Source organism: Centruroides sculpturatus, unplaced genomic scaffold, assembly GCF_000671375.1.
Source record: "Centruroides sculpturatus isolate CEXI.00-Female unplaced genomic scaffold, Cexi_2.0 scaffold1463, whole genome shotgun sequence".
In the NCBI taxonomy this organism is placed as follows: Eukaryota; Metazoa; Arthropoda; class Arachnida; order Scorpiones; family Buthidae; genus Centruroides; species Centruroides sculpturatus.
Genome location: NW_019385611.1, coordinates 85613 through 98064, shown reverse-complemented (window position 1 = coordinate 98064; position 12452 = coordinate 85613). Strand labels below are relative to the sequence as shown.

Here is a 12452-nt window from a genome sequence, read left to right as displayed (position 1 = left end):
ATATATATATATATAATATTAAAATCACTTTTTTTTTTATTTAGTCTTCAAATGTATAATGAGATGTAAATTAATAATTTTTAATTAAGAAAATTTTTATCTTATTGAAAGTTTGGTTTTAAAACTAGAAAAATAATAATAAAACTTTAAATTTATGAATAATTAAAAATATATAAACTTTTGAACTGTTTTAAAATTGGATATATTTTGTAAATATTTATTTTAATAAAACATGCTGAGTTTTTCTATGATGATTTGAATGTAATATATAGAAAAAAAATGAAAAGTGCATAGAAAGTATCAGATATTATGAAAAACTTCATAATGAATAACTAAATTAACACCTGATCACTCGCTGAGAGATTTATTCTTCAAACAAATGTTTTCAATCCAATCAATGGATCATCATCAGGTTAATTCGAACATTTCAAAAATAGAACAACAAGTTCAAAATACAAAATATAAATATTAATAACCGATAACATATACGCTATTAATAGCCAAATAATGCTTGTAAATAATAAAATTAATAATTGAATTTTTTGAAAAAAGAATAAACAAACTATAATGTAACAGATACTCTACAATAAAACTGAAAACTGCTTTAAAAAAAGACTGTTTTTATATATATATATAGGTATTGGTAATTCTCTAAATACTGACTCTAAATAAAACATTTTGTTTGCTTCTTTAAAATTTATCTAATGTTAAATTCTAAAGATTTTTAATCACATTATCAATATATAATCATAATGGTCTTCAAATATTACATTACAGTTTGTTAGTTAATAATTATGTTTACAATCATTGCTTAATAAAAGCAATGTAAATGGAAATGCAATATTCTTTTCCCATATTACTTTTCACAGTTCAGAATATTTCCATTACTATAAGTAGTGCTGTTATAAATTAAATTACAGCTAAAAACAAATAAATTACAAAGTAATTTTAATTCTATTTTTAAATTGATAAAAGTTTGCTAATACAATTGATAAAAGTTGAAAAATGAAATAAATTTATTTTTGAATTTAAGTTTAATTTATAAACTTTATACATCAATATGTTTTAAATTACTTATTATCTTTAGTGACTGGATATTTAAAAATGTATGTACATTCTTAAGACAAATTAAGTCAAAATTCAAATGAACTTAACAGAAATTTATCAATTTGTAGAAAGTTTCTTACAAGTGCAAAAATTTAGCATGATTTGGCTGGCATTTTCATTTTAAGAAGTCATTTACTTATCAAATATTTACAGGTCTTAAAAAATGAAAATGCCAGCCAAATTACTCTAAAATTCTGCAACTAGTAAAAATATATTTGCAAATTTAAGTTTGGCATTAAAGTATCATATCAATACATTTAATTTTTTCTTTCATTCTATTTCATACAAAGTAGTTTTTAAAGATATTAGGAATTATTAAATAAAAAAGCATTTTTATTTATTTGTTATAATTTATTATTTTAAATATATAAAAAGATTGATTATATATTTTATACTAATAAATTATACATTACCTATATCATTACATATGACTGGCTTTCAAATCTTAATTTCACAAATAGTATAATCATGACATTAGGACCAGATTATCACATAATTAATTAGTTTTCTACAAGTTTAAATGGAGTAGTTGAATATTAATTTTAGTTTGTTACCTCGTATTATATAGTATTAATAATCATAAATAGATAAACAACATTATGTAAAAATAACGAAAAATGATGATAAAGATAATTAAGTTTTTCTCTGACATTGGTCACTCTAGTAAAATTAATGAAAAACTATGTTAAGCATTGTTATGTGAAATTATTTTACAAATTTCAACTTTCCCAAATTAATTTCTCTGTCATATCAAAAATAACTGTTTGTGTCTGTCTATCTTTTCTGCTATTCTATTTTTATTATTGCTAAAATAATTCAAATATAAGATTGTGATTTTCCATTTTAACAAGAATACAGAATGATTATTTGACTGAATATTAAAATACTATATTCCAAATAACTTTTTTTATATTATAATTTTGTTGTTATTTTATTTTTATTTTTTTACACTTTGATTTTATCACATATTGTTTTTTAAACTAATTGGGATTGTAGTAATGGGGAGCAAATATTTCCTACAAGACATTGCCAAATTTAATGTATCAATAATAAATGAATACTTTGATTCCAAAGATGACCACATTTAAATCAATAATTTGATATATTTTATTTAATTGGAAATTGAAACTTAGTCATGAAATGAAACTTAGTTATTGACAGATAAATTTAAATAGTAAATAGAATATACAGTACATAATGAAGTGAATAAGCCTGAAGTTATGAAATTAAATATTGTCAGTGATATTTTAGTTCACTCTTTGCTTAAATATTATAAAAATTGTTGCAAATAAGGTAATAAAATGCAGATTTTTTAAAGTATGTTTGGGATTTAAAGTTTTTACTATTTTTTCTACACTTAAAATTTCTATTATTACATTAAATAAATTTTTATGAATTCATTTTAATTTATATCACATAGGACCAAAAATAATAATACAAGCCATAGTAAAATGATTCAGCATCAAAATATAAAATTTAAAAGATGCTTTCTCATTTCAATCTTCTATAATATAAACAAACTTCAAAAGTATGCTAAATAAAGAAATGAAATAAATAAATAATTTTTATCCTTTGTAAAGGATGTCTTTTTTATAAGACAATCAGTTATGGATGTATCTGAAATTTATTTTATTCCATTTATAAATTTTTAATATAAACAGTTTAAATTTAAATAATGTATTTATCATTGTATCTATTAAAGTCTATTGCATATTTATAATTTTTGCAAAAATTTTTTAAAAAATCTGTAATTCTTATTCAATTAAATTAATAAATGATTATGTTTTGATCATTAAAATAATCAGTAAAGAATATTTTATAAATATATTTAATATATTTAAAATTCCATAAGTTTTATGTTTTGTATGACAAACAATTTTATAATACAAGCAGAAATAAAGATACTAAACACACTTTATCGCGATTTTCCAGCAATTAAATTTAATAAAAACAAATGACTATTGTTGATACAAGCAGAAATACTAAATATGAAAAACATTAAAACTCCCTGAATCTAATGTCTTTTTTATTATTTTAAGCAAGAAAAAAAAACTAAACTGTGAAATGATTTTTTTCCTAATTATATTTCATGATCTTATAACGTTTCATAGTATCTTAAATGTATAGTATGTATAGTATCTTAAAAGTATACTACATCTATTACATGAAACTGAAATGCAAAGTCTTACTAAACATTATACTTTTTAATGCTGAAGAATCTTGCTTAACTTATACTATTTCTGGCACATACTATATAAATAAAGTGTGCTTTATTTAAATATAAAAAAAATTATTCTGCAGCAGTTTCATATTGTTGCTCATATTAACTGTTATTTTGCTAATTATGAATTTATTAATTTTATTTCCTCATATTTCACAAGTGAAACTATTTTTGAATATAAATCATAAATTTAGATCACAAATAATTGATTTTATTAATGAAAATTTTAACTTTTTTAATATAAACTCTTAACAAGAATAAAATAAACAGCAGAAAACAAATTTTATGAAAATTTGAAGAAGTTTGAGGTAAAGCAAATGAAAATATTTTTAGAAGTTTTTTTGTTTCTTTGTAAAGTGAAATTTTTATATTAAAAGTTTTACTCATTTATTTGTAATTTTTGTTTTATGATTTGTTTTTACTGTGTACAAGTATTCATTTAAAACTTAGTGTTTAAACACCAAGTTTTAAATAAATTAAAAATTTAGAAAATTTAAATTAAAAGAATTTTTAATGTTTATTTTGAAAAATATAATTAACTTCCTAAGCTGTCTTAGTGTGCAATGAATGAAAAATAGGTTTGGCTATAATTGATGAAAAGTTGTAATAATTTTTATTATTATAAGAGACTCAGTAAATCAAATTTTCTTAACTTGAAATTCTTATTAACTTTAATTTTATTTTTTGTCTGAACTTAATTCCTATAGACTCAATGTATTTCTATAAATTATGGTAGTTTTGAGATCACATTTTGCTAACTTGAATTTTAAGATCTGGAAACTTTATTTAACATGTAATTTTGTGTGTTTTCTTTTTTGTTTTCAAGGGGACAGACAATATTATCATAAAATTGAAGATTAGTATTGCATATCTGGATCATTCAAAAATTTCTTGGAATGAAATAGAAAAATGGTTTATATATTTCTGAAATTATTTTTATTTTTCAATATAGTCGCTCATATTATCAATACACTTTGTCCAGTGATGCTCTAAATACATTATTCCATCCCTAAAGTGTGAAGTTCTGCAAAATAATCATTTGCTGCTGCTATCACTTTTCATTTTTGAAGAAAATTTCTTTCCAGCAATTTTTTCAGATCTGGAAATAGATTAAAATTAAATGGTGCTAAATCAGTTGAATAAGAGACATGTGGCAGCAAATTATACTTTAATTTTTTGAATTTTCAATTATGAAAACACTTCTGTAAACAGCAGCATTGTCTTGGTGAAAAACTGACTTTTGACCTTTTTTTCTTTGCTAATCCTGATATCTTTTCTCAAACATTGGCCCAAAAGATTAGCATAGTAACTTTTCTGTTATTAAATTACCCTTTGGAAGAATCTATTAGAACAATTTTTTTTAGCATCCCATAAAACCAATACCAAGAATTTTCCTACAGATGAAACTGTCTTTGCCTTCTTTGGTGCTGAGCATCTAGATTTTGTCCATTGTTTTGACTGCTTCTTTGTTTCTGGTGTTTAGGGTAGACTCAAATCTCATCTGTGTGTAACAAATATATGCACAAAATCATTTGTATTTTTCTTGAAACAGTCTAGATAAGGAGTGGTGAACCTATGGCATGCGTGCCCAAAGTAGTATGTAAGAAGAAATCATCTGGCACATAACAAATCATACAATTTTGACTTATCATTTGTCTTTCAATCATTATTTTGGGTTATCACATGATTATCCTTTTTTTTCAATCGGCTTTTTACATTTCTTGTAATTAAAGCATATCATTCATTTTTTAAAAATATCATTATTTGAGTGTAACACTTTGGCACACAAACATCTTTAAAGCTAAGTATGCTTATTATATGGCATGTGGGCTCAAAAAGATTTGCTATCCCCTGGTCTAGACATTCTTGAGAAATTTGAGCATGAATGCATTTTTGTTCAATTGTTCATTTCAACATGACACTCATATTGTGGATAGTTTTTTCATATGTAACTCTTCAGTCAAAATATAAAATGCCAATCCATCTGAGATACTTACAGCTTTAAGCAGTGTCAGATATATCTTTACTATAATTGTTAATCTTGCAAAATTATATCATAAACTTAGTGCATCAACACCAGAAATCATTAACAATTAGATGTCTGAAAATATCTATTGCAAGAATCATCTTTTAGGCTTTTGCAATTACATTTAAATTCAGTAGTCCATTTGGAAACTGATGAAAATGAAGGAACAGAGACTCCTAAAGTATTTTTCATATCTGTAAGAATTTCTGTTGCCAATAAATCTTTTTAAACACAAACTGGCTAATCAAATCTTATCTTTTTAAAATTGCTATTTCAAAATTTCATGTAACAATTTAAGAATGTAATGAACACAACCGTGATTTGACTTACTGAGTTATTGGCTAATAAAATTTATGGGTTTGTCTATATGTATCACCTTAATTGGAGCTGAATATTAATTCTGTATAAATTTCATTTTCTCACTGATAATGATAATTTAATTAGTTTATTGACCATTTCTGAAGTAGATAGAAATGGTGAACAAGAGAGACCTAAAGACTGTCAATAGCAGAAAAAGTATCCATCATGAAAGACTGAAGGAAAGCAAAAAGAAAAAATCAAAAATTGCAAAAGAAGATTTTGGAAAGCTTCAATGAAGAACAGAATCAGACAGAACAGAAAAGAAAGCATAAATAAGGGTATCCATATGCTGAAATATGCAAGCTGTGAAGTGGTTTACATAGTGTAGTGACAAGAATATTCCTGTCAGTGTCAGTCTTAGAGGAAAAAAAATTGAATAATTTGGATAACAAGTAGGACATGTCAGATTCAAAGTAAACAGTGGTTTGCTGGATAAATTTAAGAGGCATAGAATAGTTTTTAATAAAATGTGATGAAAGTACAGAATTGTGAGAGGAGGATTGTGCAATGTGGTTGAAAAGTTTACCAGAAATTATAATTTTGTCATTCTGTGACAGTGTGAGGATGTTACCGTGTTTCCCCGAAAATAAGACCTAGCACAGATTTTGCTGAATTGCAAAATATAAGACCTCCCCCTGAAAGTAAGACCTAGCAAAGTTTTTTTTTTTACTCGTAACGGTCATCGACAGATAGTTGAAAGTGGCCGTTGGGTTTTTGAAAGTACAGCCACTGATTGATCAGCAGACAATTACGCCACACGGCATGATTTGCATAAGACTATGGCTTGGGGATCACAGATTTGCATAACGTTACGGCTGGTGATGGCTAATTGGTCGGCCGGGAATCACGCCACATGACATTTGCATAGTGCTACGGTTCAGTAAGCACTAATTGGTCATCGAGTCGGATGTTGAACGTATAAAAAGGCGACAGTTCGCCACACTGGATATACGTCACTCTCGTCTGAGTTCGACTTAGGAATTTTTTTGTTCAATAATAAATGTGAATTCTTCTTCCTGGAAAAAATAAGACATTCCCTGAAAATAAGACCTAGCGCATTTTTCAGAGTAAAAATTAATATAAGACATTGTCTTATTTTCAGAGAAACACGGTATGTTTTGTAGTTTTGGAGCTATGGCAGCCTGCTGGACTTGCAGATTGGCATAGCAAGCAGGGTAAAATAATATCATGTCAGTTTCTATGATAAGTTTATCACAGATCCTGTGGTTCTGTTAAAGATGAAGATATATCAAATTTTTAACAGGAAACAAGTAAATATCCTTAACTAGTTTCAATAGGCAGCATTATCTTTCATTATCTCATATATTAGTTCATTATCTTTATGTAAAATATTTACATGGGCCAGTTGTTTTATATTATTATATTGTACTAGTTGTACCCAGTCACGTGCTGCTGTGGCTCAAAATATATCTATTACAAGTTTGGACACGTGCACTGCGTATCTCACCAACCATGCGACTGTGCTGTGCGGTTATCTATCTCGTATACGTAAGCGTCTTGCCCCTCGCCACCCGCTGACAGGAAAAATATAATGCTTACCTAGAGGATATATTTTAATTTATATGAATGTTTAACGGAGTAATATACAGCCTATGTCCACTCTGAAGGGCCATTCTAAATATTGGTGAAAGAATTTTTGAAATTGGATAAGTAGTTTCGGAGATTACCTCCTACATCCAAACTTACAAGCTTTACCTCTTTATAATACAGTCAACCCCCCATATAACACTGTTGATTATTCCGTTTTATATGAATTCCATGTTGTATGAGTCACTTAGAGTTTACAAATACATGAGCTGTTCACAGCCCGGCACACGTATTTGTAAAATCTAAGTGACTCATACAACGTGGAATTCATATAAAACAGAATAATCAACAGAGTTATAGGGGGGGCGACTGTATTAGTATAGATGAAATAAAGGTTTTTATGAAAGCATTTACACTGTTTCCTTTCATCTTATCTATTCTGAATGTATGTTATAGGGGGTGATCAGTTAACGAACAGATCGGATAACGAACACTTTCGCGAAAGATTTTTATGTTCAGATAATGAACACCCCACAGAACAAACACGAGAGAAGTAATGTAAAATAATGAATACCGATTGGTCTTCCCTTGTCTTCAGGCAACAATTCGAAACTTTTTGGAGTGCAGAAGACGTCGACAATCCAAGCAGTATATACCGGATTGAGTGTCGACATCGATGCTCAATCCAGTATATACTGCTCGGATAGTATTTCTCCAAACTTTGAAACTCTCCCTTGTAATTCCAGCCTTTTATTTTTCTCACAGAAACAATTCTTTTATAGTATTCGCAAGACTGTCGGGAGGGTACTCGTTAAGTTTTGTGTGGGTATTTATTTTCGAAAGGTGAGAGTATAATAGCAAAGGTAGAGAGTGGGCAGATGTTTGATGTTGCTGGGCAGTATGGCTTGAACAGGTCTACAGTAGGCTGCAGTTCAATCTTATTTAAGAAAAATACTGTATAATCAAGAAGACTCAAGCAGCTAAAGGAGTAACAAAAATCACATCTGAGAAATAAAGAACATCAAAGAGTTCATAATGGAACCTGAAACGGATCTGACGACAGAAGAATGCCAAGAACTCTTGAATGATGAACACCAAGAAACTTGGCAAAATATGTTTTCTTTTGAAAAAGAGGATTAATGTCTATCTGTTATTAAAGATCTTTTGAAGAAGTGGGAGGATGTCAGAACAACAGTCTTAGAATAGCATCCAAACCAGGTTGAGGCTTGGGGATTTCTACAATTGCAATGCTATTAATTACTTATGAAGAAGAGAGAAACGCAATCGACATTAGACAGATTCTTTAACCCTCACAAACAGAAAAAACATGACTAATAAAACTGCAAAACTGTGTATGTGTGTATTTTTATTATTACATATAAATAAACGTAGTAAGAAAATATATATTTTTTATTTTTGGGGGTCTCCAGAATGAATTAATTAAATTCCCATTAAAACCTATGGTAAATCAATAATCGGTTAACGAACAATTCGGATAACGAACAAAGTCTTGGAACAGATTATGTTCGTTAACAGATCACCTAGTGTATTTGTGTGTTCTGGCATGTTTTTGATGATATTTAGGTTTTATATAGTCTATGATGTACCCTTTTTTTTTTCACTGGTTCCTTGGAAAATGTTAAATCAAGATTTTACTATAATGTATTAAGTCTATCTACATTGTTTATATTGTATATTTATCTCATTAAAATACTTTTAGTTTCTATAACATAATTTTATTAATTCTAAAATATTTCTTGCTCTTCCACTTCAAGTTAAGAGTCTACTGTATATTCACACCACAAAACATAACTATTTACTATGCAGTAAATATTTATTAATCTAATTAATCTAACATTTTCCTTAATAGATCTTCAAGATCAAAGTAGATTAAAAACATTAGATTAATAAATGTTTACTGCATAGTAAATGGATATATTTTGTACTTAATGCTGGTGCAGTTACAGAAAGGATTGTTGTATTATTAAATAACACTTTATAGTAATATTAATTTCAAATACACAATGATATCAACTAAAAAATTCTTATGTATGATTAATATATGTAAGAAATAATAATAAAATTTAGTTTATTGTTATTAAGAGTTTAAAAAATTTCATATAATTTATTAAAAAGAATTTCAAATAATTTTTAATACAATGGATACTTCAGTATGTTTGTTAATTTTTTACTAATTAATAAGAAAACATTTGAATCAAAAGAATATATCTCTTCATGATTTTATATGTTTATTTTCAACATAAAAATGAATGAAACTTGATGTTTATATATTTTCATAGTTACATAATACTATATCACAAAAATAATTTTAAATGAAAGTATCAATTTAACTATAAAACTTCCTTTAAAAAAAGGGAAATTTTATAGTTGTGTGAAAATTTCAAATTATTCTTATTTTAGGTACAATAATTCTAAGTATAATAATTTTAATAAATTGAAGTAACTGACTTGAGATAAAGAATTAAAAGAATTAGTAAAACTTCAAAATTTGTATAAGGGGTCTTTCAGATATGATGTTTACACTTTGGGAAAGATATGTACAAATTTTGTAATGGGATGGGAGAGTGTTAGTAGATGATGTCCTAAAGATACTCAAAAATTTACCTATTTGAAATAACTTTTTTTTTCCAAAGTTATTATCAGAAATATTTTGATCAGTAGTCACACCGTAAGTCCTTATTTATTTAAATAGTTGAACTTCAGCGGAAGCATTGTACTAAATGTGTTCTGTTGTAAGTAGTGCAGAAGAACTTTTAATGTGAAAGGATAATGCTGCCAATTTAACCTTTACAAATTATAGATAAAGATACCACTGAAAGATAAATCAGTATATAATATATTATCTTTAGTCTAAGAGTTACTTAGTAGAATGTTATCAGACTCTTTTGCAGTAAATCAGTAAATTTTCTTTTTTTTCTTTTGCTTTTTTTTAAAATTAGCCTCACCTTGACAGGAAGTATGAATAAATTAATGTACTGTAGATCTGTTTTACAGAAATGTTTGATTTTAATGTAAGTGGATGGCAGATCAAATGTTACACCAGCATGTCTAAATATCAGTGCAAAATGTGACAGGTAGGGGATAGGTAGACAAAAAGAATTTAAAATTGGTGACATCATATTTGAATGACTTGTAAGTAGTCTTAAATAAAGTAGTTCATTAACAAGTAGCATATAAGCCTAGTAACAATTAAACCTGTATGCCTTAAACTTTTTAAATTCTTCTAATTCTTGATTTTTTCAAGTTTTAAATACAATAGTTTGAAATAAGTAAACTTATTTTGAATAAATAAATTTAATTCAAATATATAGTAATAAAAAAAGGTTTTTAAATTAGTCTTCTTCATTTTTGTTTTTTTTGAATACATTGCTTTCTCACCAATCCAAACTCCTATTTAGTCTGAACTTTTTCTGCTAGTTGCTCCAGCCAAAAACAAGAAGTCAAACATTATTTTTTAAAATCTTGATAATTTGCAAAATTTATATGTACTACACAGTTTGACATAAATGTATGTCCCAAATCTAATAAAAAGTTTTTCTAGATAGCCTATATATTTTTGTCTAGATATAGCACTTTTTGACTTTTATTTCTTTATATGCAATTCATTAATCTGAACAGTCATCATATAATAATTAGTTCAGATTAGCAAGATTATGCTGTAAATGTATTATCAATATACTTAGTGTTTTCCTAAGGTTATATTTAATATAATTTTACTATATATGAAATGCTGTAGTAGTAATGTTTTTAAAATTATGTAGATAAACTCCTTTTATTTGAATAATATTCAACAGTTTACTTAGTATTAAAACAGAATCATGCTTTAAAATCTTTTGCTATTAGCATTATTCATGTTAGAGCATGATTTTTTTCATATTTCATTAAGATATTTAATGAAATTGTACTTTCTACTTCTACCGACAAACATTCATTTTTCTATTAATGATATATATATATCGTTATATCATAAGGATATATATATCATTAATATAAAAATGAATGTTTGTTGGTTTTAGTTATTAGATAATATATATATCATTACATATAAGCATAATAATTCAATTATAATGGATAAAAATTATATACTCATGTAATCTTAACAAAGAAATAAGAAAATTATAAATTCTGAAATTTTTTGAACAAAAAGTTTAATTATAAGAGAATTAACGAGCAAATGTAATGATACACTTTTTTAAAAAAAGCAGAGAAGTAGAAAATTTTAAAAAAGTAATAATGTTCTCTCATTAAAATGCAAATATTTCTTCAGATAAATATTAAAAAATTTTTATAAAACTAATATGTTAACTTAGAGAATATAAGAACTTACAATTAGAATTGTCTTTACATGCGTGATAATTTTTATCTATTAGTATTAATCTTCATTTTTCATAGAAAAATAAGGATAAACTTTTAATATTTTAAATTATATAATAAATAGAACAATAAATATCAAGTTGTTTGTATTTTTTATTATATAAACAAAATAATAACAATATTATATCTAAAGATATTTAAAATATTTTTTAATGTATGATTTGAAAATGAAGTCTTTTTTCTTCATACAAAAATTTTAAAGAATTACACAAATCATAATATGCTTATATCAATCATCTGAATATAGTAATTTAATAAATTAATGGAGTAACAGGCAATACATAATTCAAAGTAATTTTACATTTTTGTTGTCTAACCAGCAATGATGTAATCAATATTGTTCAAACTTATAACAAGTTACATCATTCAACTACAATACCTTCAAAAGAAAATTCTAGTATTTAAAAGCACTTTGCTTAACTTTGAACATTTATCAAGTGAGTGAGAATTTTTACAATATCTTCATTTTATGTTATAATATGGCATTTATTTAATTATGATGATTACTCTTACACTAATATATATATCATGAAAAGACATGAGAAAAAAAATAATGTTATCTATTAAATACAGTATACTTAAATATACTTTAGTAGATGTACAAAAATGTATTTTTTGTATTAAATGTACAAAAGTTATAAGTTTATAGATAAAGTCCATAAGTTCAGCTTCTGTGGTGATTAAAAAAATTTGTATATTTATAAAATTTAGTACAATATTTAAATTTTTTTGTTTTAAGGTAGTTAAGAGATCTAAGAATTTTATTCTGCTTTATATTACATAGAATAATGTAAA

General features: G+C 25.7%; 1 protein-coding gene across 1 annotated transcript in view; it reads left to right on the top strand.

Moving 5' to 3' along the window:
• Positions 1–12452, top strand: part of LOC111640580 (hypoxia-inducible factor 1-alpha-like) — an 85502-nt gene that overhangs the window by 49010 nt on the left and 24040 nt on the right. The window lies entirely within an intron of this gene.